This window comes from Aulonocara sp. 'chitande type north' Nkhata Bay, linkage group LG6 (genome assembly GCF_057382095.1).
Source record: "Aulonocara sp. 'chitande type north' Nkhata Bay isolate Kocher_YH1m ecotype deep benthic linkage group LG6, A_spYH_male_GT1.1, whole genome shotgun sequence".
NCBI lineage: Eukaryota > Metazoa > Chordata > Actinopteri > Cichliformes > Cichlidae > Aulonocara > Aulonocara sp. 'chitande type north' Nkhata Bay.
Genome location: NC_141349.1, coordinates 28,275,363 through 28,301,446, shown reverse-complemented (window position 1 = coordinate 28,301,446; position 26,084 = coordinate 28,275,363). Strand labels below are relative to the sequence as shown.

At 40.4% G+C, this 26,084-nt stretch overlaps 1 protein-coding gene across 6 annotated transcripts in view; it reads left to right on the top strand.

Moving 5' to 3' along the window:
* Positions 1–26,084, top strand: part of LOC147328010 (phospholipid phosphatase-related protein type 5-like) — a 68,045-nt gene that overhangs the window by 28,286 nt on the left and 13,675 nt on the right. The gene's annotated exons all lie outside the window — the stretch shown is intronic.

The window sequence follows — 26,084 nt, the reverse complement described above, 5'->3', positions numbered from 1 at the left end:
TTCTCATCAGTAGATTTGAATATCATTAATAATGAAACATTCACATCCTCATCAAAGCTGTGCATCCATGACTTCTGTCTCTTAGGGACTACTTCTTTGATGCCCTACAATTAATTGGCAGTAGGACATGTCTGCCTCGGAAACACATATTAGGGCAGTGCACACATAAAAAAAAATCCTCCACACATACTTTATAAACTTACATATATCATTAGTTGGCCTGTTTTACTTATGTATCACTTGCACATTATTGTGTGTAACTGATATTTAGGTTGTGTGAGACTTTACCACCAGTTTAGGAATCATCCAAAGTTGACATGCATATCACAGATGCACAGGTGGAGCCTAGCGTGTGCTCTAATGCTTGCAGGCTCCAAGCGTCGGGGTACAGAGTGGGAGCAGAGTGGTGTGATTTTGCCTGGAGAAGGGAAGCGGCTTTTTTAAAAGTCAGAGCATCTGTGTTCTCTTTTTCTGGAAGATAACGCTCCATCCCACAAGTCTTTCTTTAGTAACAATGAAAAAGGCAGACATTTTGCAAACTTTTCCCTCAAATTTCACTCAGACTTTTAGCTACAAACACAACTCTAGCTCTTTCAAGTGACCGTGCAAACACTTGTTTTAACAAAGTATCCTTATCTCGTGTGTGCGGATTCTATCTTTGATAGCTCAAGATTATTTTCAAATTCACCAGAAATTGTGCAGATTTTTCTTTTTTCCCTTTAACCCCTCTTCTTTTTTGCTGCTCTCTCTTTTCACGTACACTTGCTGCATTGTCTTGCCCAAGTTAAAATATTTATAACAGAACTCTGGAGATTTACGTTTAGTCTCTCCATTAAATGAGGACTGAGATGTTCTGACATCTAGCCCTTAGTGTGACTGAATCTCCAGAAATGCTGACACCTACACTTTCTATAATGAATATAGGAAGTTTTTTTTGTTCCATTAGAGTCCATTTATTTATTAGAATAACCCAAGTGAAAGCCCCAGATTTAAATTTTCTGACTACACAACCCCCCTTCCAGAGCCACTGAAGACATTTTACTGCAGTTTTTGTGAGACGAGAGATACTCCCTTTGATAAACAGTGAAATTTGAGTGCCCCTAGAAATGTCTTTGCATAACTTTGCACAACCTTTCAATGAATCTGTCACATGCAGGAATGTGTTTAGTTTAGTTCTCTGTAAGATAGGCATGTGTTGCACTGACACTCAGGGCAGGTGCTCCTCTGGCTGACACAGCATTTAAGCAGCAAAACAAAATAGTGCACTACTGTAATGAGATTAAATATGTCTGTAATGTAACAAAGAAATGCATTAGTCTTCTTAGATTCAGAGTTTTCATCCTACTTTCTAATCCAAAAATTATGCCACTTGTGTTGCATAACTTCTTCAATTATCTGCATAATGAGGAGATAAGAAAGAGAAAGAAAAGAGAGAAAGAAAACATCATGAGATGCATCAACGTGCGTGAAAAGGCTCTCTGAAGAATGTGATGGCAAAGTGCAAAGCTCTTTGGTATGTCTTTGTTTTCAGGAAAGCATATGCATTGATATGTAAGGATGGCAATTATGTAATAATGGATTTCAGGCGAGGTTGCAGAGCTATGCTAAATAAGTTAATGAGCATTAAAAGATATTTTCTATACGATTAGTAAAGTCATACCTTACATGTCTTTTACAAATTAAAAAGTGATGTTTTATATATATTGTATTGTATTTTGTATCACATATAAAGCCAAATTCTGTTCAGACGAGGACATCACCATTCAAAGTGATATAAAGTTCTGAAATGATGTGCACATTACATTTCTAAGTGCTACATGCTTAATATAATGCACTTTAACTAAACAACTCAGCTGAAGTGAAGTGAGGACCTGCTCAGCGGAATACATTTGTCTTCATCTACACAGATATGTGAGGTCAGACAGTGTCAGAGGCATGACTCAGGAATTCAAATTTCATTTAAATCTCCTCTTACTGGCAATATGCTGAACATTAAATAATTCATCTCACCATTAACATTTTACAGAATGTGTTTCCTACCCTTCAGTACACGTTCCTGGAAATGGCTCTGTACTTTTCTACTGATCTACTGGAGCAACATACACTCACCCAGTACTTTATTAGGTACACCTCTTCAACTGACTGTTACCTAATCAGCCAATCATATAGTAGAAACTCAATGCATTTAGACGTGTGGACATGGTCGAGACGACCTGCTGAAGTTCAAATAGAGCATCAGAACTGGGGGGAAAAGGGCGACTACAAGCGGGTGATGGTTATTGGTGCCAGACTGGTTGGTCTGAATATTTCAGAAATTGATGATCTACTGGGATTTTCCCACACAAATATTTCTTGAGGTTTATGGGGAATGGTCTGTAAAAAAAGTTCTATGAGTGAAAATGCCATGTTGCTATGAGAGGTGAATGGCCAGATTAATTTGAGCTGATAGAAAGGCAACAGTAACTGCCATGTTAACCAGCAGGATTACACAGCATGTCACAAAGCTCACATCATCTCAAACTGATTTCTTGAACACGACAGCGAGTTCACTGGCCTCAGCTCTGCAACTGTGTGATGCTATTGTGTCATTATGAACCAAAGTCTCTGAGGAATGTCTCCAGCGCTTTGTTCAGACTATGCTGCGAGGAATTAAGACAAATAAAATATTTCAAGTTTTCGGCTGTTTTAAGATTAAGCAGGTCTATTCAACACATCTGTCAGACCTCTGCACTGGTGTGGGACCATGAATTTGTTTTTTTGGGTGCATTTCAGTTTCAGGATCCATTTACTTTTTTTAAAATTAAGCCTTGCTTTTTCTTTTTATCTGTTTATTTAAGCTTGTTTTTTCACCCTGGAATAAATTTTGGCTTCCATTATGGTTTTCTGCAATCGCACCCAAGCAAGGGTGATTGAATGACTAAGGCACTGGACTACAATCAAAAGCTCCATGAGGGGTTTTTTTTTCATAATATAATTATTTATTTTCCATTTGTTTTTCCATCAAGTCCTTCACATATTTTTGTTAGAAAAAATGGTAAGCAATAGCTAGTAGCACACATTAGCCTTGGTGAAAATTTGATTTGCACTGGTTAAAACAGAGTCCACTCCATCTCTCTGACCCAAAAGTCTGTTCTGAAGCTGACTGTGCTGAAAAGCAGTGCAAATCTTGTTAATCTCAAACAACCTGTAAGAACTGAATAGCACACACACCAGATTGTGTGGGAGTGTGTGCAGTACGTGAATGCTGCACAATGCTAAAGGGACACACAGAGAGGAAGTGAGAGGGTGAGTGAAATAAAGGCACTTGTGTGGTACTTGGCAAAAATGCTGTAGGTTTCAGTGCATCAGTGAAGGTAAGTGTGTGGGAGGATGACGGCACACATCTCCTCCGCGGCCACTGAAAATCATTTTTGTGTGTGAAGATAGAAAACGGCGTGTGTGTGTGTGCGCACGCAGTAGTGCTCGGATCTAAGTACTAGTCAGAGTAGCCTCAGGCGATCTCTATGACTTTCCACAACTGCAGATAATTCTGTTTTTACAGACACAGTATTCAGTGCAGAGCATGTAGCATCCCGCGTGTGCAATACATGTAGCAAATGCATTACAGGTGACATTTCAGCACTCATTTTAATCATCACTCAAAGCTGAAAGAGCAAGGTGAAGTGCTATTTGAACCATTTGCTAATTACGTGCATGTGTGTGTGTGTATTTGAGTGTATTTGAGTGAATGGAGACCTTATGTGCACATGTTGATATCACACTGCAATCCACCCAGTGGTAATTGCAGGCTTGGTGTGAGCTTTCACAGCACGTGGACACACACACACGCACACTCACACTCACACACAAGGGTGCGGCAAATGAATGAAGTTTTGAATGCAGAGGTTTATTTCTCCACCTTTTTTATGTGGGTCAGAGGCATAATGCTAAATACCTTTGCCCTTGAGAGCTCCGTTCTAATGCTGCTAAATATAAGCCTCTCAAACTGTGTGAGAAGGCACAGCGAGGGCGCTCTTTGAGAGGAGAGACGCAGAGACAGAACGAGTTCAAAACGCAGCAAATACAAACTACAACATCGAGGCAGAGAAATGGCGAAATGAAAGAAAAGAAAATGAAAAAGAAGTGTTAGGGCAGCCAAAAAAGAAGGAAAGAAGAAACAAGAGGCTCTATTCCAAGTTTGTTTTCTGCTGTCTGTTAAAGCTTGGGAAAAAACCTTCATGCATTATGCAATTCCATGTGACAGAAAGATGGGGATTGGGGCAAACCAGGGATACAGACCACATTATCCAGTCATGCCAGAGTTTATCAAGGGAGAGCTCTTGATGCATGAAAATCTGTATGGTGCTGTTGCCATCACAGGGTCTGAAGTGATGAAGGGGAACAATAGTGGGAGTGGAAGAGGACTGGCGAAAGCAAAGTAGCTTTGAATAAATGCAGCATTCGGGGGAAGGAGATGGTCCTGCTTGTCAGATGTCTGGGTGTTTGCAGATCAGCGTGATGAAGCTGGAGAGACAGGATACAGTGCTTTATTTTTTAATTGTCAATTTCCTTTCTTTTGCTGTTTGATAATTATCTTTTTGTCACAATGAGTTATTTTGAGATATTAAAAGAGCTCCATCAGTGGAGCTTAACACCATAAAATGAAGAAATGGCATAAAAATTAAATGCCTTTCAAGTCTTTTAGTGTCAACTCTTTTGTTTTTGCCACTGTTTGCAATAAAAACAGGAAATTGTTCACAAAATTAAACCTGGATTGTACAGAAAACAACAAATCGCCAGTGCTTATATTTCCAGTCTGTGTGCTGGGACGTATCAGATTAGGACATTTGACAGATGACATCGTGACTACTGGTTAGTATTCTCAATGACAAGGTGGCTATAAAAACAAAAAACCCTGCTGCTTATCATTTCAGAGAACATGATTTTGTCAAATGTAATGTTCTCACACCTCTAATAAGATAGCTTCTCCCTCAGGAAACTATCTTTTTAGAGTTATTTCTGTCAAAGGTGTCGAACACAAAAGCTGAACTCCTTCCCTGCTGATCTTTTTGGGCTCAAAGTCATTAAATGTGCTCTAACCTGTGAACTCTTTAGAAGACGTTTGCTCTCTGTAACCACAAACCAAACTCTTCCTGTAGCCGTCGCATTGAAATGTAATTATTATGTGATTGCAATGTTCAAAATTTGGTGTTTAATCTGGATTCATGTTGTGTTGTCGCCACCTACTGGTGGGCCTGAGTGTGGCGCTTTGTAGTGCGCATGCTTTGGGGTGATGCTCAATTAAGCGCACGTGTCACCAGAGACTGAAGGCTCGAGCCAGAAAGAGAATGCTGGCCTGTGTAAAGGGTGGAAATATAGAAGATATGGACTACAATTGCTCATGAATGTTCAGTAGAAAGGCGCACACGGTATGTTGGTGCATTTACTTTGTGTGTATGTTTTATTTGAGTTGTAATTTTTGTTCTGCTGATGTAATATCCGTGTTTTTCATTGATCATTTCACCATAGTTTTTCACGGTGTTTGCTGGTGAAAAGAAGATTAAAATACTGGCTGAACATCAGTTGGAGCATGGCCCTTTATTCTACTTCGAACATGAAAAACCTTCAGGAGCAGTTACAGTGAAAAACGTGGCCTGTTATGGAGCGAGCAGCCAGAGCCCTGCACGCCGTTCTTCCAAGACGGCAGCCCACATGGAAGAGTAGACTGTGAGTTCTTACATCAGCGAAACGTTTGAACGGCATAAAGAGATCTAAGAAAAAGCCAAAAAGAAAATTGTATGGTGTAGATATTGTACATTTGTTCATTTATTGAAAGTTTATTACTGTGCTGTTTGATATTTAAGGTAGTGTACTCTGGGTAAGTTTCCTTTTATTGTTCTAAGTTGTTGGTTCAAAACATTGTAATGGAGCAGAGTACACAAGAAACTCATATCCTTGAGCAAATACTTCTAGCCTTAGAAGATGAAAAGGCACAGTTAGAAAAGAAATTAGAAACTGAACTTGAAGATGCAGAAAGAGAAGAAGTTGAAGCACGCATAGGAGAAATTCATTGAGACCTTGAAATACACAAAATAGGGCTGCCTCAGCCATCATCTAAACCTGACGCAGAGGTGAGGCGGACAGACCGTCAAAGGCAACTAACAGAAAAAATGCGTGATTTTAAACAGACAGAGATAACAAGCAAAGAAAGAAAGTTTATGTCAACATATTTAAACTTTAAGGCAGAAATTCAGCTCACTAGGTCCAAACTTAAAGAAGAATGTTCTAAAGCAGAATTAGCTGAAATGATCAAGTCAGTAGAAAAATGTGAGTTAGACCTACAGCAAGATTATGTGGCTTTACGTGCACTGACTACACCATCTCAAGATATGAGAAGAAAGATGGATAGCTGTACTTCAGTTTCTGCTGAGATGATGATACTTCTGAAAAGGCGTTACGCTAGGGCTGCTCGATTATGGCAAAAATGATAATCACGATTATTTTCACTGAAATTGAGATCACGATTATTTGATGATATTTATTTAACCCTTTAAGACCTACCATAGAACCAAGTCGGCCAGAGCTTATATTATTTATTTTACATGCTGTAGTGCCATTTGTGGGAGCATTTCAAGTTGCTATACATCAATACAACTGTTATGGCCCATATTTTAATAATATGTATGTATTAAGTCCATAGTAACTACATTAATTGCAAAAAAGTGCAATAAACTAGAAAAAAATTGAAAATCGTTTTTGTTTTGTTTTTTACATATATTTCTACTTGGAGAAATTTAAGAGGCTTATCCCTCAAATCTTTAAATACAAAAAAGTTGCAAAAAATAGTTTACAACAACAGGAAATTTATTTTGAGTGTCTTCATAGTTTTATTTTGGAGATACAGCAATTTTTATATACTGCAGGAAAAACAAAAAAAAACAATCCTATGATGCAAATTTGCAAAGAAAACAGCAGGTGCATCAAAATAAGGCACAAGCATTCTCCACTGCAACCACTGAACATCCAAGGTATGGACATTGAGGCTGTGGACAGCTACAGGTACCTTGGTGTTCATCTGAACAATAGACTGGACTGGACTCATAACTCAGACGCCCTCTACAGGAAAGGGGAGAGCAGGCTGTACCTGCTGCGGAGACTCAGGTCGTTTGGAGTGGAGGGCCCACTCCTGAAGAAATTCTATGACTCTGTTGTGGCTTCTGCTATCTTTTATGGCGTGGTCTGCTGGGGCGGCAGCATCTCTGCTGGGGACAGGAAGAGACTGAACAGGGTGATCCGAAGGGCCAGCTCTGTTCTAGGATGCCCTCTGGACCCAGTGGAGGTGGTGAGTGACAGGAGAATGGCGGCTAAGCTGTCATCCCTGATGGACAACATCTCCCACCCCATGCAGCAGACTGTGACAGCACTGAGCAGCTCCTTCAGTGGGAGACTGCGGCACCCACGGTGTGGGACGGAGAGATTTCGCAGGTCTTTCCTCCCCACTGCTGTCAGACTCCACAACAAAGACTTTAACTGATCAAGCACACACATCCATACATATGCAATAATACTAAGTGCAATAATCCTTTCTGTCATCGTTGTATTTTTACTCAGTTGTATATAGTATTTGTATTTGTATTCTATTTTTCTTATTGTATATTTATTTTATTTTATTCTACTGTATATAGTATTTTATTTTATTCTATTCTGTACAGTTGTGTACTGTATTTATTCTTATTGTATTCTAATTTTTGCCTCATAACTTTTGCACTGTCCACTTCCTGCTGTGACAAAACAAATTTCCCACGTGTGGGACTAATAAAGGTTATCTTATCTTATCTTAAACTATTTCCAGCAGTGCAATTCGAGTTCTAAGCATCCCAGAAACTATTCAGAAAAGTCAAACATGACTTATAAAAACACCAGTATAGGCTTTTAAGGCCTACAAGTAAAAAACTACATTTTCCGCGAAAATGACGTCACTTCCGGTTTCGGGCAGGAAATGGCGGACATGCGATAGTTCGCGTTGACGTCTTTTTCAATGTGGGTAGTGTTACGAACAGCTGATCGGATCGGCAAAGCGTGTTTCTGGAATATTATGTTTTTGTTCCTGCAAGCGCTTTTTATGCAATTTTTGCAAAGCTTTATGTGGAAGGAAACCATGACCTAGGACAAGCTGATGGCATAAGATGTAAGTACAACTCCTCTGGTTTCATATGGAAAAAAATTTATTGCGCTAGCTTAGCGGCTTAGCGGGATTTAAAAATAGTTACACAAAATGGAGCTTGCTGCTCTGACCGGCTTTAAAGGGTTAACAATAACAATGTGTTGAATAATGACTTTAAAAAATAATATAAAATAGTGTGCAAATACTGATAACAGTGCAAATGTTTGCAATATAAGAAATAAATGAAAAATTTAAACATCTATGTTTAGTGTTTAGCAAAGTTTACACACTATGTCTACTTGATCCACGTCTGACTCCGCGAACCCATAATGTTTCCACACCACTGAAGTTTTTTTTTTTTTACCTCTTTTCAACCAACGGCAGTCACTCTTCTCTCCAAATAACTTCTGCTTAGCTTTCCGAGCTTCCCTCGGGTCCTCTTAATTGTTGTGACGCGTGTTCGAAATGCAGAGCGGTGCACTCAATTTGCCACACGGAGCAGCGCGAGAGTAAAGCATGAGGGAGGGGCTAATAATTGGCTCAGTCATTTTTAATGATCGTTGAAAACCCAGATCGTAATCGTGATTAAAATTCGATTAATTGAGCAGCCCTACGTTACGCAGATGCTGACAAAGAGTTTGATGCAGGAGCTGTAAAAGAATCACTACTTCAGTTACTCCAAAGAGAAGGTGCAGAATCAATTTATGGCTCAACTGTGTCTAGAGCTGGAAGAAATAGCCAGCACAGCCATAGTCAGCAAGGAAGTCATGTATCTGCAAGGAAAGCAGAGGCAGCAGCACGACTGGCATCGAAGCAAGCTGAAATAAACAGAGAAATGGAAATATCTGCCCGGAGAAAGGAGATATTAGCTCAACAAGAGCAACTGAAAATGTTGGAAAATCAAAGAGATCTTGAGGTCATTCCGGCAGAATACAATGTATATGCTGAAGAGGAATCAAAAATGAATGCTGAAATAAGAAATTGTGAAGTAAGGAGTACTTTGTCTTTCAGTCAGCTTCCTAAACCACTTAGCAGTCCCCCATGCACCCAAGTTCCTCAGAGCACTGCACCTCCTCACTCTGAAGGTAAATTCATCCTGACCTCACAAAGTGTTCACGCCCCTCACTATGATACTCAAGTGGTGCCAAAAGAAAGTGAGCCGTCTCTGGTGCAGGCATTAAAAGAGTCCTTAGTAATGTCTAGACTCCCAGTGCCAGAGCCGTTTACATTTACAGGAGACCCACTTAAATTTGTTGAGTGGAGCACTTGCTTTAAGGCGCTTATCGAGACTAGCTGCACAGATTCAGCCCATAAGCTGTTCTACTTGAAGAAGTACATTGGTGGAGAAGCTCTCTGTGTTTTAGAAGGGACATTTTATCGAAGTGACGAGGAAGCTTACAAACAAGCTTGGGGTGCTCTGAACAAACGCTATGGACACCCATTTGTAGTTCAAAGAGACTTTAGGGGAAAACTAAGCAGTTGGCCAAAGATTGGTCCAGAGGAGTCACTTAAATTGAGAGAGTTTAGTGATTTCCTCATTTCTTTTAAGAATGCTATGCCTCACATCCAAGGCCTCAAGGTTTTAGATGATTGTGAAGAAAATCAAAAAATATTGCTGAAACTTCCTGACTGGGCCACAACCTGCTGGAATCGTTATGTCACAAAATTACTGGATGAAGAAAAGGCATATCCAGGGTTTGCAGAATTTGCAGACTTTGTGGCTGAAGAGGCGCGTATAGCATGTAATCCAGTTTCTTCTCTGTTTGCCTTAAAAAACACATTTGAAAAACCTGAGAAAGAACAAAAACGTCTGAAGGCCAGTGTCCTGGTGACATCAGCAAATGGCTCTAAAGATGTGAAGAACACAACTACAGTTAAGAGCAACAGAAAATCAAAACCCAACCCTTCCTCAACTCAGAACAAACGGCAACTTGAATGTATCTGCTGCAAGCAAAATCATTTTATCTATAAATGTGCAAAGTTTACAGCAATGCCGCTTGAAGAAAAGAAACAGTTTATTAGGGACAACAATATGTGCTTTGCTTGTCTGCGAGTCGGCCACATTTCCAAAAACTGTCGACAGAGAGCAACATGTAATGTCTGCAGACGAAGCCACCCTTCTCCTCTCCATGAAGATCCTCCACTGGGAGATGAACCTGAACCACCATCAGAAGAGGAGAATGCAGCCACCATATCGTGCAGTGTGAGAGTGGGCAACAATGATTGCACTTCAATGATTGTTCCAGTGTGGCTTTCTTCATCAGCGAAGAATCAAGAGACATTGGTTTATACTTTGCTAGACACCCAAAGCAGCAACACATTTATTGACCAAGATATTTGTGAAAAGATACAGGCAAGCAGGGAACCAGTGAAGCTAAAGCTGACAACAATGACTGACAGGTGTTCGATTGTACCTAGTCAAAGAGTGGATGGACTGAGGGTAAGAGGGTACAACTCAGAAAAGTTCATTGACTTGCCACCAACTTACACTCAAGAGTACATTCCATTGGAGAAACACACTATTCCAACTCGAGAGACAGCAAAAAAGTGGCCCCATCTACTTAGCATTGCAAATGAAATGCCAGATCTCTTGGACTGTCCTATAGCTCTTCTCATTGGTTACGACTGTGCAAGAGCGCTAAAGCCAAGGGAAGTCATACCAGGAAATGATTATGATCCCTATGCAATAAAAACAGACTTAGGGTGGAGTATCGTGGGAGCCATTAAGCCATGGAAAAGTTCGATGGAAGCAGCAGGGATCTGTCATCGTGTCACAGTAAAGGTGCTGCCATCTGTCACACCTGCTTCTGTGATTAAAGCACTTGAAAATGACTTTCTGGACACAAACCATAAAGAAGGGAGTGTATCTCAAGAGGACATTCAGTTTCTAGAGATGCTGAATGAGAGCATTCACTACAATGAGGAAGGCCATTTAGAAATGCCTCTGCCTTTTAGAGAACGCCCACAGCTTCCAAATAACAAGCAGCTTGCAATGTTTTGCTTGAAACGTTTAAAAGGAAAAATGGATAAGAACCCAAAGTACAAGGAAGACTACATCAAGTTCATGAATAGTGTCTTTAAAGATGGTGATGCAGAGGAAGCAGATGGCACATCAGGTAGTAACACATGGTACATTCCGCACCATGGCGTGTATCATCCCAGGAAGCCAGAGAAAATTCGAGTTGTTTTCGACTGCTCTGCTAAACACGAAGGCATCTCTTTAAATGACCACCTACTCACAGGCCCAGACTTGATTAATGCTCAGGCAGGGGTTTTGTGCAGATTTCGAGAGCATCAAATAGCAATTATGTGTGATGTGGAAAAAATGTTTCATCGCTTCCATGTCAACCCAGAGGATCGAGACCTCTTAAGGTTTCTGTGGTGGAAGGACGGGAATACAGATACTGAGCCTAAGGAGTATCGCATGCGAGTCCACATTTTTGGAGCGGCATCATCACCGGGATGTGCTAACTATGGCATGAAGTATCTCGCCAGGGAACAAAAAAAGGACTACCCACTGGCAGCCAGATTCATTCACAAAAACTTTTATGTGGATGACGGGCTAATCAGCATTGATTCAGTAAGGGAAGCCAAGCAGCTGGTCTGTGAAGCACAAGAGGTCTGTGCAAAAGGGAAACTGCGCTTGCACAAATTTGCATGCAACAACAAGGAGGTCATGAGCATTATCCCAGAAACAGAACGAGCCAGCAAGACCAAAGATGTAAACCTGAACTACTCTGTAATTCAAATGCAAAGTGTGCTGGGAGTAAAGTGGAACATAGACGCTGACGTGTTCTCATTCAGTGTAGCCCTCAAAGAAATGCCAGGAAATGTGCAAACGTGGAGTGGGATGGATGATCCTATTCCCCCGGCACTAGAGACCAAATGGAAAGCATGGTTCGGTGACTTGGAGAATCTAAAAAGGATTGAAATACCAAGATGCCTTGTTCCTGAGAACTTCGGCAAGGTCAAAAAAATTGAGCTGCATCATTTTTCGGATGCCAGCAGAAGTGGCTATGGACAATGTTCATACATCAGGATTGTTGCTGATAAGAACGTGCATTGCGCACTGGTCATGGGTAAAGCCAGAGTGGCACCCACAAGAATAATCACTATCCCACGCCTTGAGCTCACTGCAGCTGCAGTTTCTGCAGCTTTAAGTAACTTCCTCAGGTCAGAGCTCAAGCGGAAAATTGACGAGGAGTTTTTCTGGAACGATTCTAAAGTGACGCTTGGATACATAAAAAATGATGCTCGTGGCTTTCATGTCTTTGTGGCAAATCGAGTTCAGAAAATAAGAGACTCTACTGATCCGAAGCAATGGTTTTACATTGAATCTGATCAAAATCCAGCTGATCACGCGTCTAGGGGCCTCAAGGTGGCAGATCTGCTAAGCTCGAATTGGCTCACTGGACCTAAATTCCTATGGGAAAGGGAAATTGTCACAAACCAACATTCCCCTGATCTTCTTGTTGGGGACCCAGAAGTAAAGGTCCTGAAGACAAATGCCCTTGAAGAAAACAGCTTTCTTGAGAGGTTCTCAAGATTTTCCAATTGGGATACAGCTCTTAACGTTGTGGCAAGAATTAAAAGACTTGCAAGGAGAGATAACTCAGGACCCATTAGTGTAAAAGAAAGACAAATGGCTGCTTTTGTACTCCTCCAGGCAGCACAGAGGGAAGCCTTTAAAGAAGAGCTCAAATGGTTCAGTCAAAACTCAGCTGGACTACCAAAAACTCATAAAATGTATCAACTTGATCCTATTTTGGTAGACAACTTGCTTAGGGTTGGAGGAAGGTTGAGAAAATCCTCAGCATCATTTGCATTGAAGCATCCAGTAATCCTTCCAAAGGAAGGCATTGTCACACAACTCGTTCTTGACCACTGTCACAACAAAACGCAACACCAAGGCCGAGGCCAAACTCTGAACAAACTCAGGGAAAGTGGCTATTGGATCATAGGTGGCAGTAAGGTAATGGCCAAATACATTGAAGGGTGTGTCAATTGTAGAAAAGTGTGTGGGCCAGCTGAAGAACAACGCATGGCTGACTTGCCATTTGACAGAGTGGATCCTTTGCCCCCATTCACCTACACTGGAGTTGATGTTTTTGGCCTCTTCTATACGAAACAAGGTCGAAAGGAATGGAAGAGGTATGGCCTATTGTTTACGTGTTTGAGCTCGAGAGCCGCACACATTGAGATGTTGGAGGATCTCTCCACTGACGCATTTATAAACGCTTTAAGATGCTTCATAGCAATCAGAGGCACAGTCAGACAGATTCAATCTGACCAAGGGACAAATTTTGTCGGAGCTAAGAACGAGTTCAAGAAGGGTCTGTTGGAATTAGACAAGGAGATGATTTCTACTTATCTAGCTAAAAACCAGTGTGACTTTCAAATGAATGTTCCTGAAGCTAGTCACAGAGGAGGCATTTGGGAACGACAGATCCGCACTGTTAGGAATGTCATGAGTTCTGTCCTAGCCCAAGCCACAGGGAGGTTAGATGACACCTCATTGAGAACTTTCTTCTACGAGGCCATGTCAATTTTGAACCATCGTCCACTCACTACTGATACAATCAACGACACCAACAGTGCTGAGCCTTTGACGTCTAATCATTTGCTCACAATGAAAGAGTCTGTGCCACTTCCGCCTCCTGGTAGATTTGTAAGAGAAGATTTGTACGCCAGGAAGAGGTGGCGGAGGGTGCAATATTTAACAGAGTTGTTCTGGAGCAGGTGGCGCAAGGAATACCTAACCAGCATTAGTTTAAGACAACGATGGCATACTCCTAAACAAAATGTACAGGTTGGAGATGTAGTGATTTTAAAAGAGGACAATATTCCAAGAATTGAATGGAAATTGGCAAGGGTGGTTGAAGCCAATGAAGATGATGATGGTTTAGTGCGGAAGGTTAAGATCCAAATAGGGCAAAAGGATCTGGGAAAGAAAGGTGAACGTTTGAAACAAGTCTCTTTTCTTGAGAGACCAGTTCAGAAACTAGTGGTACTAGTTAAAGGGTCTAAACTACAGTGAAGTAGTACAAGGGTTAAGAACACAAACATAACATTTTTGTAACATAAGTTGATGTTTGATTGTCAATTTATTAAAAATTACAGGATTTAATTTTGCTTAACACATGTAAATAGAAATCCTTTGTAATTTTGGTGGCAGTGTAGCCGTCGCATTGAAATGTAATTATTATGTGATTGCAATGTTCAAAATTTGGTGTTTAATCTGGATTCATGTTGTGTTGTCGCCACCTACTGGTGGGCCTGAGTGTGGCGCTTTGTAGTGCACATGCTTTGGGGTGATGCTCAATTAAGCGCACGTGTCACCAGAGACTGAAGGCTCGAGCCAGAAAGAGAATGCTGGCCTGTGTAAAGGGTGGAAATATAGAAGATATGGACTACAATTGCTCATGAATGTTCAGTAGAAAGGCGCACACGGTATGTTGGTGCATTTACTTTGTGTGTATGTTTTATTTGAGTTGTAATTTTTGTTCTGCTGATGTAATATCCGTGTTTTTCATTGATCATTTCACCATAGTTTTTCACGGTGTTTGCTGGTGAAAAGAAGATTAAAATACTGGCTGAACATCAGTTGGAGCATGGCCCTTTATTCTACTTCGAACATGAAAAACCTTCAGGAGCAGTTACACTTCCTCCTGTGGTAACATGCGGCTACTTCACAACAGCCAATCTGCTCAATTAGATGTCAGAAAAGAGATGGAAATGTCAGCTGTAACTGCAGCCGGCAACAACTAGTCCTAGAAATTGGTTTCCCTCTTTACTCCCAGCTCAGGTGTAGACTTGCAGATTAAATTGGTGGAAGGGTGTGGGTGAGCCCAGCAACAGTGGAGTTCTCATGTATGAAAATGGTCCCCATCATACTCCTTGACAGAGCCTTTGTTATGCTAATGTTTCGAAAATTATGATGTTCAGAAAATCCGGGCTTTTCCTGTTCCCATTTATTGCCTTTCTCTATTCTATATTTACCTCCTATTGTTATTCTAATCAGACTTGTCATCTTTGACAAGCAGCCCAAAAGGAATCTGCTCGCACACATGCACACCAATGCACAGAAACATACAACTACATACTCATAAACTGTAAAGGAAAGCTGAAACGAGCGTCTTTCGTGGATCACGACGGCTCTGAACTCATACTTTTGTACAGACATTTCGGATTGATTGCAGTTACCTTCTGTATTTTTTGGACACTCGTGCACACATAAGCCTAACATAACAAAATAATCATATACAAATTGACCAGAAGTTTGCATACTGCTAAGCCTGGGCACAATCCCTCATGAATAATGGAGTCACATATGAAAGACAGAAGAAGACTGAGCAGAGCCACTGGGTGAGAGGACAGATTTGAGTGTGACACTGAAACTCTTCCAGTATTTTCGTTCCAAAACCATGGATGTTGTAGTTGCTGTGAAAAGGTGCTTGTAATGCTGCCGTCACTGTATTTTCAGTGCTTATTGTTTGCACTCTCTAGTTTACTTGATTATGTTTGATTAATCCTGTGTGTTTCAGTGCTACCTTCTGTGTCTGTTGCCATGGTTTGCTGAATTGCAGTGCATGAGAGCTTTAAACTGTATATAACACATAGATGTGGACACTATGATGTCACCTATATTTTGTTTGTTAACTTTTGAAGCCTGTGGTTGTTGATTTTTCAGAGCTAGAAGTCACCACGTTTTGCTGACAGAGTGCATGTGAAGTTTTCAGCAAACTTGGTTAGTGCTTTCCATCCGCAGACTGGAAGAGTGTGTCAGATGAGTGTAATAAACATGCTCCAAAATGAACCAACACTACAAACACTGCAGAGAGGCCCAGACTTGAATTACTGGAGGTGAAGCCTAGCTGACAACTATCAGGGGCCTGTGTCAGCATCCACCTGTCAGTCAAAGCAGTCAGACCCAGATAATCCATAACTTTAAGCCTTAGTTTAAACAGATGCATTTAAATTAAGGTTCCACCAAACCATTTTTTCCTAAAACAGGCTATAAACCTGTTTATTTATTTTAACGTGGGAATCTATGGGGATTGCGTTTAGAGTCAGCCTCAAGTGGCCATTCAAATAATGTAGTTTTTGGCATTTCTGTCTTGGCTTCATTTTTCAGCCCCAGAGGTTAACAAAATGCTTTGATCAGTGTAATGTATGCCTTAGTAGCTTCATTTGTGAGCGGGACCTTAAATATTTCTGGGGGCCCTGAGAGGCAGCAGTGTTTCTGGTGTGACTTAATAGTCACACAAAGCACACATAGCAGTGTCTGTGTGCTTATCAATGCTAGAACCAGGTTAAAGTGAAACAAACTTTCCTGCACGCAGTCCAGTATAAATATTTTTCTGGTTAAAATTACTCCACAGAGATAAGCAGAGAATGTGAAGGCAAAATCACAGAAGACATTCTTGCAGGGAACAGAGTGAAAGTGGCTGTACACTGATTAGGGAAATGATGGGCAAATGTGTACTGTTGGCATGAGTAGATGAGGGGGCTGGGGAACATTGGGAAAAACTCAGGACAGCTGCTTGAGGGTGAGGAAATGGCATGGTCTGGAACTACCAGAAGGACAAGAAGTAAGTAAAATCACAAAATATTAGCCTAGTACTTTCTCCTTGTCATAGATCAGCATTAGAGAAGGTATTAAACTGTCAAAAGGTGACTATAATTAGACTGGCATTAACAATTGTGAAAAAGGAAACACAACCTTCTACATATCAGCACATAAAAAATTCACCTGGTTCTCACCAGATCTTAAAATTGGGTAAGTACAGCCTCAGATGAACAGCAACAAATCACGATGTCATTATTTATTTAACAAAAAATGCAGAAGCAATGAGGAAAAAACTACAGAGCCTGTAGCTTGCAGAAGCAGCTTTAGCAGTACAACCTAAACTAAAGTAATCACTTTCAGGGACATTTATTTATGCACAGCGCTCTCAAAGCCCCAACATAGCATTTCATTGAGGTTTAAGTCGGCCATTGCAAAACCTTGATGTAGATTTACTGCTGTGCTCGGGATCATCCTGTTCCATGACACAGTTTTGGCCAAGCTTTAGCTGTCGGACAGCGGACCCACATTTTACTTTAGAACCCTTTGACATCATGGTTGACCCGTCGACTGCAAAATTCTCAGGTCCTGTGGCTGTGAAACAATCTCAGATCATCCTCCCTCCATCACTGTAGTTAACAGTTGGTGTGAGGTGTTTGTGCTGATATTGTGTAATTGGACTTTTGCCAAACATGGTGCGGTGCATTATGGCCAAGCATCTCCACTTTGGTCTCGTCTGTCCAAAGGACATTGTTTCTGAAGTCTTGTGGTTTTCTCAGATGCAGCTCTGCAGCTGCTGCCATGTTCTTTTTCGAGAGAACAGCGTCTCCTGCCAGCACTTCCAAACAACAGATATTTTTTTTTCACATTTTTCTCCAGTTGTCAAGAATTTTAACATCTAACTAACTGAGGCTCGTCTGAGAAGCAGCTCTTGTTTTGTTTTTGTTTATATCTTTGCAGTTTCTTTGAGCATTGCATGGTCAGACATTGGGGGTGAACTTTTTCCACTTGCAAATAATCTTTTTCACTCTAAATGATAGGTATACAATTATTTTGAAATGGCCCTGTCTCAGATGTCTTTCCTCCTTTACTATTGTATTAACACATACCTTCATTTTTCAAATCTGCAAACATAATTAAATGGCATTACTGTTTATCTTAGTAGGCACTCATAAAACTACACATAACTACACAAATATTGGGGAAATCTGTTTGTTTTATTTGTCTGGGAAAAAAATATCTGCCCATAAATCAAATTTTATATGTCTTTAAAATCCTGTATCAGTTGGGCAAACACTGTTTCTGCGTTTGGTTTAGTTTTTTTTAGTTTTTTTGTTTAACAGATAATAACAATTTAATATGTGATGTGATGTTGTTCACCTGAGGATGTATTTACCTAATTTTAAGACATGCAATGGACCTGATGTTTTGTATTGTGTCCTGATCCTTAAAACCTTTAAACTGCAGTAGGGTCTCAAGGACACTTATACGTGTGGATTGAAATGATAGAGAAGTCTTCCAATTTATAGATAATCCATTCTACTTCCTGTGCATCAGTTATCTGACTGTCACTGATGAATTATTAGAATTATAAGCTACTTTTCATAATCTAAAGGGGTTTGCACTGGTAAAAAAAAAAAGTTGTAAGCTGTTTGACCAGTGACCATCAAATCACAGTGTCTCGAGATCATTGGCGAGATCATTGCGTCATCATGTGTATGAGGTGGAGCAGTGGAAAAAAGGGCAGGGATAATAAGGGATAATCACAGCTTTATCCTGTCACTGCCATTCATACTTGGTTGAGGTCTGAAAAATGAAGACAGAAGGGCCCATGCTGATACGCCTGACCAGCTATCTGCTCCCATTGTGATAGCCTGTAAGACATGGTCTAACCCGCAGATGAGAACCCTAATCCCCCAATATACTCGCACTCTGGTAGATTAGCTGCAAGGTCTCTTCCCACACTGAGCCAGGATCCCTCAGTTTCTTCTTAAGAGGACACAGATGGAAGGAAACTTATATGGGGAGAAGATTATGAGTATATGGAAAGAGAAATAAATAGAAAAAACAGAGACAAAGCAGGAAGAGGACAGGGAGGGGGAGACTCAAAGAACGAGAGAGATGAAAATGCAAAAGAAACAATAGAGAAAATGGGAAAGGAAGAATATTGGGGTCATAGTTAAAATCTTAGAGGATTGAGAGAAGGCAAGAAAGGACTTTTTTTTTATTTATATCAAAGAAAAACAGTGAAAAAGAGAGATGCTTCTGGTAGCCTACTTTCTCCTCCACAAAGACCTGAGAAAGCCGGCCTATAAAAATAAAAACAGTAAAAACAGAGCTAGAGATACAGAGAAGGATGGAGAGAGTGTGGGTGATGATGAAGCTAAATTGTCATGGTTACCATTGCTAGTCTGTGCGAAGGCTGGCCGTGTATCTGCGTGCGTGTGTGTTTAAAGTAGAGCACTGGGCTTGCAGTGTCAACAGATGTCATGTGATATTTGCAGAAGGCTTATGTAGATTGAGTGTAATCCTTATGAAGGCTTTTTTCTTTCAATTTGCTTCTTTCCACATTAACCAACGAAGAGCCGTTTTCAGCATTACATCATTTTTAAACTGTGGATAATTGTAAAGAACATCTATCAAGACACGCGTTATAGACACAAACCGTAAATACATAGAGCAGGAATGTAGCACTGCATCAAATGTGAGTCACTCTGAGCATTTCACGGTGTAAATGGATAGCTAAATTTACTGTTTTCTCACGATGTGCCCGAGGTGTTAGCGAAGAAAAGTCCTCGCAAATCTGGAACAAAAAAAAGGGAAGGAATGGATGCATCGGTTTACATTTTCACACTCTGCCTCAAGCTTTACATGCTTTTTATACGTCGTGACGTCAAACCAACATTTAATGCTGCATCACTGATTCCTGATTGTTGTTACTCACAGTGCATCCTGCGAACGAGTGTGTGTGTCTGTTTTCTACGTATATTGTGTGTCTGTGTGTGATATGATGTCTGTTTTTGAAGGAGCTCTCGTATATTTCTTTGCGGAGGGGCTGAGAAATTGAAAGTGACGCTTGACTGAACACCCTGGATACATCTGATGTTACAGAAAAACATGAGTTTGCAGGTCCTGCCTTTACAGACAAAGCTGACGATTAGATGCCTGTTAACGGCTCCGTTGTCTTACAATACATTTCTGAAAAATTAGGTTTTCAACAGGCTGTTTTTCTCTGATGTTAAAATAATAACGATCACCCTTTCATCCTTTTTGATGTTCGCTCGCTTGTGAAGCAAGAATGAGTGTGCAGAGTCATGCTTACAAAAGCAGGCAAAAGCACATCCCACAATCAGCTGTCACTCAGACCCAGGCAGTGTTTTGGTTGTTACTCAAGAAAAGTAATGAAGTACGTAGCATAATTAAAAGCAGAGAAAGCCACGAGTACTCGTTACGTTTTTGTTTCTCTTTAAAATGACCTGAAACACGTACATAATAACCAGCTAACAATAGAAATCTCAGGCTACAGGCTCACACACCAACACAAATTCCTATCCTAATGAGGATACACGTACCATCTTTTCTTCAGTTTTTACATATGAACACCAGCACAAAGACACTTCCTACAAAGCAAATTCCACAGTGATTCTTTTGAAGCATGAACAAGCAGAAATGGAGGCTTCAAGCCTGACTGCTCGTCACTGCTTTAGTTACCTGTTGAAGTTCAGGCTCTAGCTGGGCAAGTTACTTTGAAAAAGTAATTAATTATAGTTACTAGTTACTTCTTCAAAAAAGTAACTGAGTTAGTAACTGAGTTACAATATTCTAAAAGTAATTAATTACTTGAAAAGTAACTATTGCGTTACTTTAAAAAAACGTTTAACCCTCTGGGGTCCAGGGTATAATTGGCCATTTTTAACTACTTTTGATTTTCCCTCCACATTTTACCTTTAAAAAGGAATTTACTTTGCCTTGTTTGGTATCATTCTTTTCAGCACAACCTCACATGTCTGAATTTACAGTTGTGTTTTCATTTTGATATACTGTATTACCACAATAAAATCAGACAAAAATCGTAAAATCAGAGTAGAAAAGGTTTTCTTTTTTTTACTGTAACAACCACAAACATGTTTAGTGAATCATATTTCATAACTTTAAATGCAAATGTAAATCTTCAATTTTAAAATCCTATGCACAAGTTTTGCAAAGTTATTTGCATCCATTTACCTTTTACCTCAATTTTTTAAATAACCATTTCAAACTATTTACAGAACAAATCAGCTGTTCTGCATTAAATAAGATGCCACACAAATTATTTGTGCCACTCCAAAAAAATCATTTCTGTCCACTATGAAGGAGAACATCACAGCCTGATATCTGCAGGTCTGACAGCAGCAGGCGTATCACTCCTGTTTCTACCTGGAGACAGCAGTTGCCTCATTGTTCTGACACACAACACAAAACTATCCACAACACTACACACTAACTACACAAGACAACGCATTAACTACACACTCCAAACACGCTAAACACAAATCTCTCACATCTCAAAACTCGCTCTCTCTCTTTTTCTGCTGTCTCTCCCTCTCTCTCTCTCTCTCCGTCACTCCTAAAACGTCCCCTGTTGTGTTTTTTTTCTCTCTCATAAGCACAGAGTGCTTGCTAGCGCTGTCCTTAGACAGTAAACGCGACTAAGCTTTGAGGGAAAAACCAGAGTCATTTGTATCATGACTCTGGTTTTGACTCTATCTACACAATTTGAAAGCTGGTATATATCACCTTGTTGCTTTGTCTTTAAGTGGTCATGTGACTGGCTTACCACAACTACTTTACTCTTCCTCACTCAAACAGCAGCACTCATGTGATTGTATGTATATAAGATGCGGTAAGCTGAACACAGCTTCAACCTTCTGTTTGTTGAAAAACAGTAACGGACCGCATTTTCTCAGACAGTCTCGGTCGTTGTGTCCTTGGGCAAGGCACTTCACCAGTTGCCCACTGGTGGTGGTCAGAGGGCCTGGTGGCGCCAGTGTCCGGCAGCCTCGCCTCTGTCAGTGCGCCCCAGGGCGGCTGTGGCTACACTGTAGCTTACCATCACCAGTGTGTGAATGTGTGTGTGAATGGGTGGATGATTGTGTATAGTGTAAAGCGCTTTGGGGTCCTTAGGACCAAGTAAAGCGCTATACAAATACAGACCATTTACCATTTACGTTACACCCAAAACTGGTCACAGAGAGCCCAAAACGCCAATTAAGATCAACTCAGCCTCTTGATTTTGTTCCCTCACTTTGAGCAAACACATTCATGTTCTCATTCCTGTGCCACCTCTGTTTCCCTGGATGTCCTTATAACTTTTTCAACCTCTAGTTGTCAGGGCTGCACATCAAAGACTCCACAGCTACTCCCTGACTCGCAAAGTCACACTAACGGGTTTTGCTGTACACAGACACCTACACATTTGTGCACAACACATGAATAAATGTGCCTATTTTCTCAACAAAGAAGGTTGTTTGGTCTCTGTGACAGGAGAGGGCAATTTGTGACACTCATTCATCATTTCTCTTTTTAGTGCCCCTCTCTGCTACCCCATGTTCCTCCCTCCACTATCTCCGTGTCGTCTCATTCCCACACCCTGTTGCGTTATCTCTCTTCAGGTATTTTTCACACAAATGCCTGCCTGTATCCTGCCATCTCCTCTCACTACCTGAGAACTCTTTTATCCCTCCCTGAATAGTCCTACAAAAAAATAAATATGGCCTAAAAAACACAGCAACTGCCTCCAGAAAACAGCCAACATCTGCTCAAAACTAACTGACTGCCAAGTCAGATTTTCACATTGCTTCAGTGGATTTTCAGTCCACCAAGACTGTGCGAATTAAAGTTAATGTTGGCAGGACTCAGACACCTGTCTTGTGTACTTGTGTTTTCATACTGTTACAGCCTAGCCTTGCTCATTTGGAGTCTCCTAAATCAAATCAAATCAGTGCATGTCGGAATTTGTTATACTATATCCCACTTTTGCATGAATACATATGGTATGTGTTGCCTCAAAAATACCTTTCAGATAGACCTCATGATGGCTTTGAAAGCAACCCATAAACAATCAGATTGATTTTCAATCAACATAATGGCACCAGACACCTAAAGCATGGAAAGCAGGTTATATTTTGCTTTGGGCTGCATGCTGGCAGTCTGGCAGCTCCCATCCACATTGTTCTGATCTTAACAAATTCATTGAACCTCACAAATACTTTCAAATTACCCAACGATGCTTAGCACCATTAGAGTCAGATTATTAGCTTGGAATCAGTTGCTTTGTATTTCTGAATGCTGTTTCACCTCATTACCTTCCTCTAAACTGGAACCTCCTCACAAAGCTTGTCACCTGCTTTACTATCTGTTTGTCGGATAATAATATTTCACCCTTTTCATATTTGCACCAACCTTCTTTTTCTCTCTCTCTCTTTTGGCTTGGTTGACCATATGTGTGTGGTTGTGGTTGAGTATTTGCTATTGCTAAAAAGCAGAGATTACGATTGCGATATCTTCTATGGGTTTAATTTGCATTGCTGTAAATGCGAGAGGAATATACTGTTGCTGCTTTAGCAGAGTTTTGAAGTTTCACAGAAATTCTGCTGACATGAAGTTGTTGTCAGAATCAAATCATGCTGACAGAAGATCTTGCTGCTTGATTATAAAGCATTTTCAAGCTTTCTCTATGTATTAATGTCATTTATACTGACAGCAAACTGTGTGTTTTCAGTATACTTTTCCATACATTAACTTTGTTTCAGCTGTTTTTTTTACATTGCAACTGTTCAATTGCATTTTACACACTCAGTACTGGCTGCTATCACTGATACACTGGAAGCCTGGAAATACTTCTGTGTGACAAAAGTTAAATCTAGAGTGTGGTATTGTATGTATGTAAATAAGCATTGGGTATGTGCCAATCCTTGCACACAATGTTGAGTAAGTCTATCAGCATCAGATAAATCTCTCTGTATTTATTTATTTTTTTAATAGTGTGCAGTTTTAAATTTTGTGTCTGCAGTTGCATTTCCGATGTGGCGCACCTGCCGAATACTGAGCAACAATTCAACCAAGGATTTTTCTCCATGATGGGCCATCCTGTTCATACAAAGCACCAGACCGCTCATTCTGTAGCTTAGCTCCACTGGTTGATGTAATAAGTGACAGACTAGTTATAAATATCAGTGATATGTTCATCCGTGTCTGTGTGTGTATGCTTTACGGTAGCGTGTATTTTTTCGCCCTAAATGTTCCTACCTTGCAGCGTTTAGCTTTGTCTGGTTTAAGAGCCTTTTCTTTTTTTCATTGCTGATATAGAACAAATGCAAGAGCCCATCAGGATATTTGTAAGTGGCCCGACTGTCCATTTCATGGCCACATTCATAGTCTGGCACCCTTTACATCAACAAGTAGTGCTGCAAAATAAGCGGTCTGCTCGTTTGCATGAGCAGCCTGGGATGGAGGCATATTGCTGAATTAATGCTTCAGTGTTCCTGCGGAAGAGAAGCAGGCAGACAGTTGGTTTGTCCATCCATGTCCATCTTTAGTGTTTGCTCACTCTCTCAATTGACTATGCAGCAAGAGATTCGTGCTGACATAGTCGTGTGCAATGTGTGGGTTCTGAAAGAGCTCTGAACTCCTGTTTGCAATGTGAAAGCTGGGCAAGGTGACCGGTCACACCTGGGCAAAACCATCCTCAGAACACAGTGCAATGACCCACCCAGTGCATCTTTTGTTAGCAAGTAAAGACTGGTTTGCCTGAGCTGAAGAGGAAAGGAATCCTATTGGTGGAGAAGGATTAGGGTACGGCACTACCAGATTTTTAGAGCCTATTGTGGAAAAAAAAATAGGACTTTTTACTGATACAACAAGTAAAAAAAAGATATTTGTGAGTGAGAATTACAGTCTAAGAGAGAAAGTGATCGACTGCAAGGATAAGCAAAAACATGCACATGTGTTGCACACCACACATTTAAACCTGTGATAATATTATTAATCCTTTATTTATTATTTAAAAATCTCATTTCCAAGAGAGACCTGGCATCACTCTTTCAGTGATTGTTTTTAACGTCGCTCTTAATGATCTGTATATTTCTCACATACTGGTACAGAATATTGTATTTGTTTTAATTGTTATGTGGTGCATGTGTTTTTGAATTTTTGCTGCCATGATGCCAGGTCTCTCTTCATTCAGTAAAAGCACAGTACTAGTATATTATCAACAACCAACAACAGGTGCCTATTTACACAGCTAGCAACTACCATTAAAAAAACAACATTAGCATTCATTTGAGGTAATATACTTGGCAATATTAATTCCATTATTCATTCTCTTTTATAACTGTTTAATCTGAAAGCATCCATTAACTACTAAGAGAAATACGTGACTCTGTTAAATGCTGGACTATGTAAACTGAGTGACCTTTTTAACGCTTTTGCAATCCCAAAAAAAAAAAAAAAAAGTCACACAGCACTTTATTCTGCAGACTTTAAGCACTTTATCTATCACGCACACATGCACGAACATCAAACTCATGGATGTATCTGAGGCAGTTTCGTGTGCAGTATCTTGTCTGGGGACTCTACAGAATACATACTGGATGAGCTGGGGATCAAACCACAGATTTACTGATTAGTCAACACCTTGCTGTCTCTCCTGAGCCCATAGCTGCTAACTGTGTGCCTGCTGTTTGTAGCTGAACAGGCTGAATATGGGGAATTTTATTTTGTATCGTTGGAAATGTTGGAAAGCTATGACAATGAGACAAATACAAATTAACTCTGTATCACTGAGGGGAGCCCTCTCAAACTGCAAACAATCCCCATGTCTTTTTATTATAAAGTATTTATAAGTGTAGCTTTGATGTATGTGCTGTGATAATAAGGTACTGTATATTACTATGTTTCAAACATACCTTGTTCAACAAAATTAAGTTAATACTTGATCATCACAGTGTTACACAAAACTTCATGGATGTCAGTCTGTTCAGTTAGGAAGCAGAAACCATTGTGAATCCATTTTATTTCCTCCCAGTGCAAATGAAAGTGACTGGACAAGCAACAAGACAACCAAAAAGGAAGTGGTTTAGCAGGAGATGTGCCATTACATGAGTAGAGCTGGGGTGACAGAGTGGTAGTAGGACCAGTTTCTGCTCCTTTGTGCGAGGAAGAAGAGGAGGCACAAAATTGCTTCCAGCAGGTTACTAATGTGCATGTTCCTAATCAGACTCTGAGAAATAGTCTTTATGAGGGTGGCTAACAAGTGCTAACATCCTTAGTGGGTCCTGTGCTCACACTTCGCAGCTCAATCAGCATTCGCCAGAAAATCCCAACACTGGTAAGTCT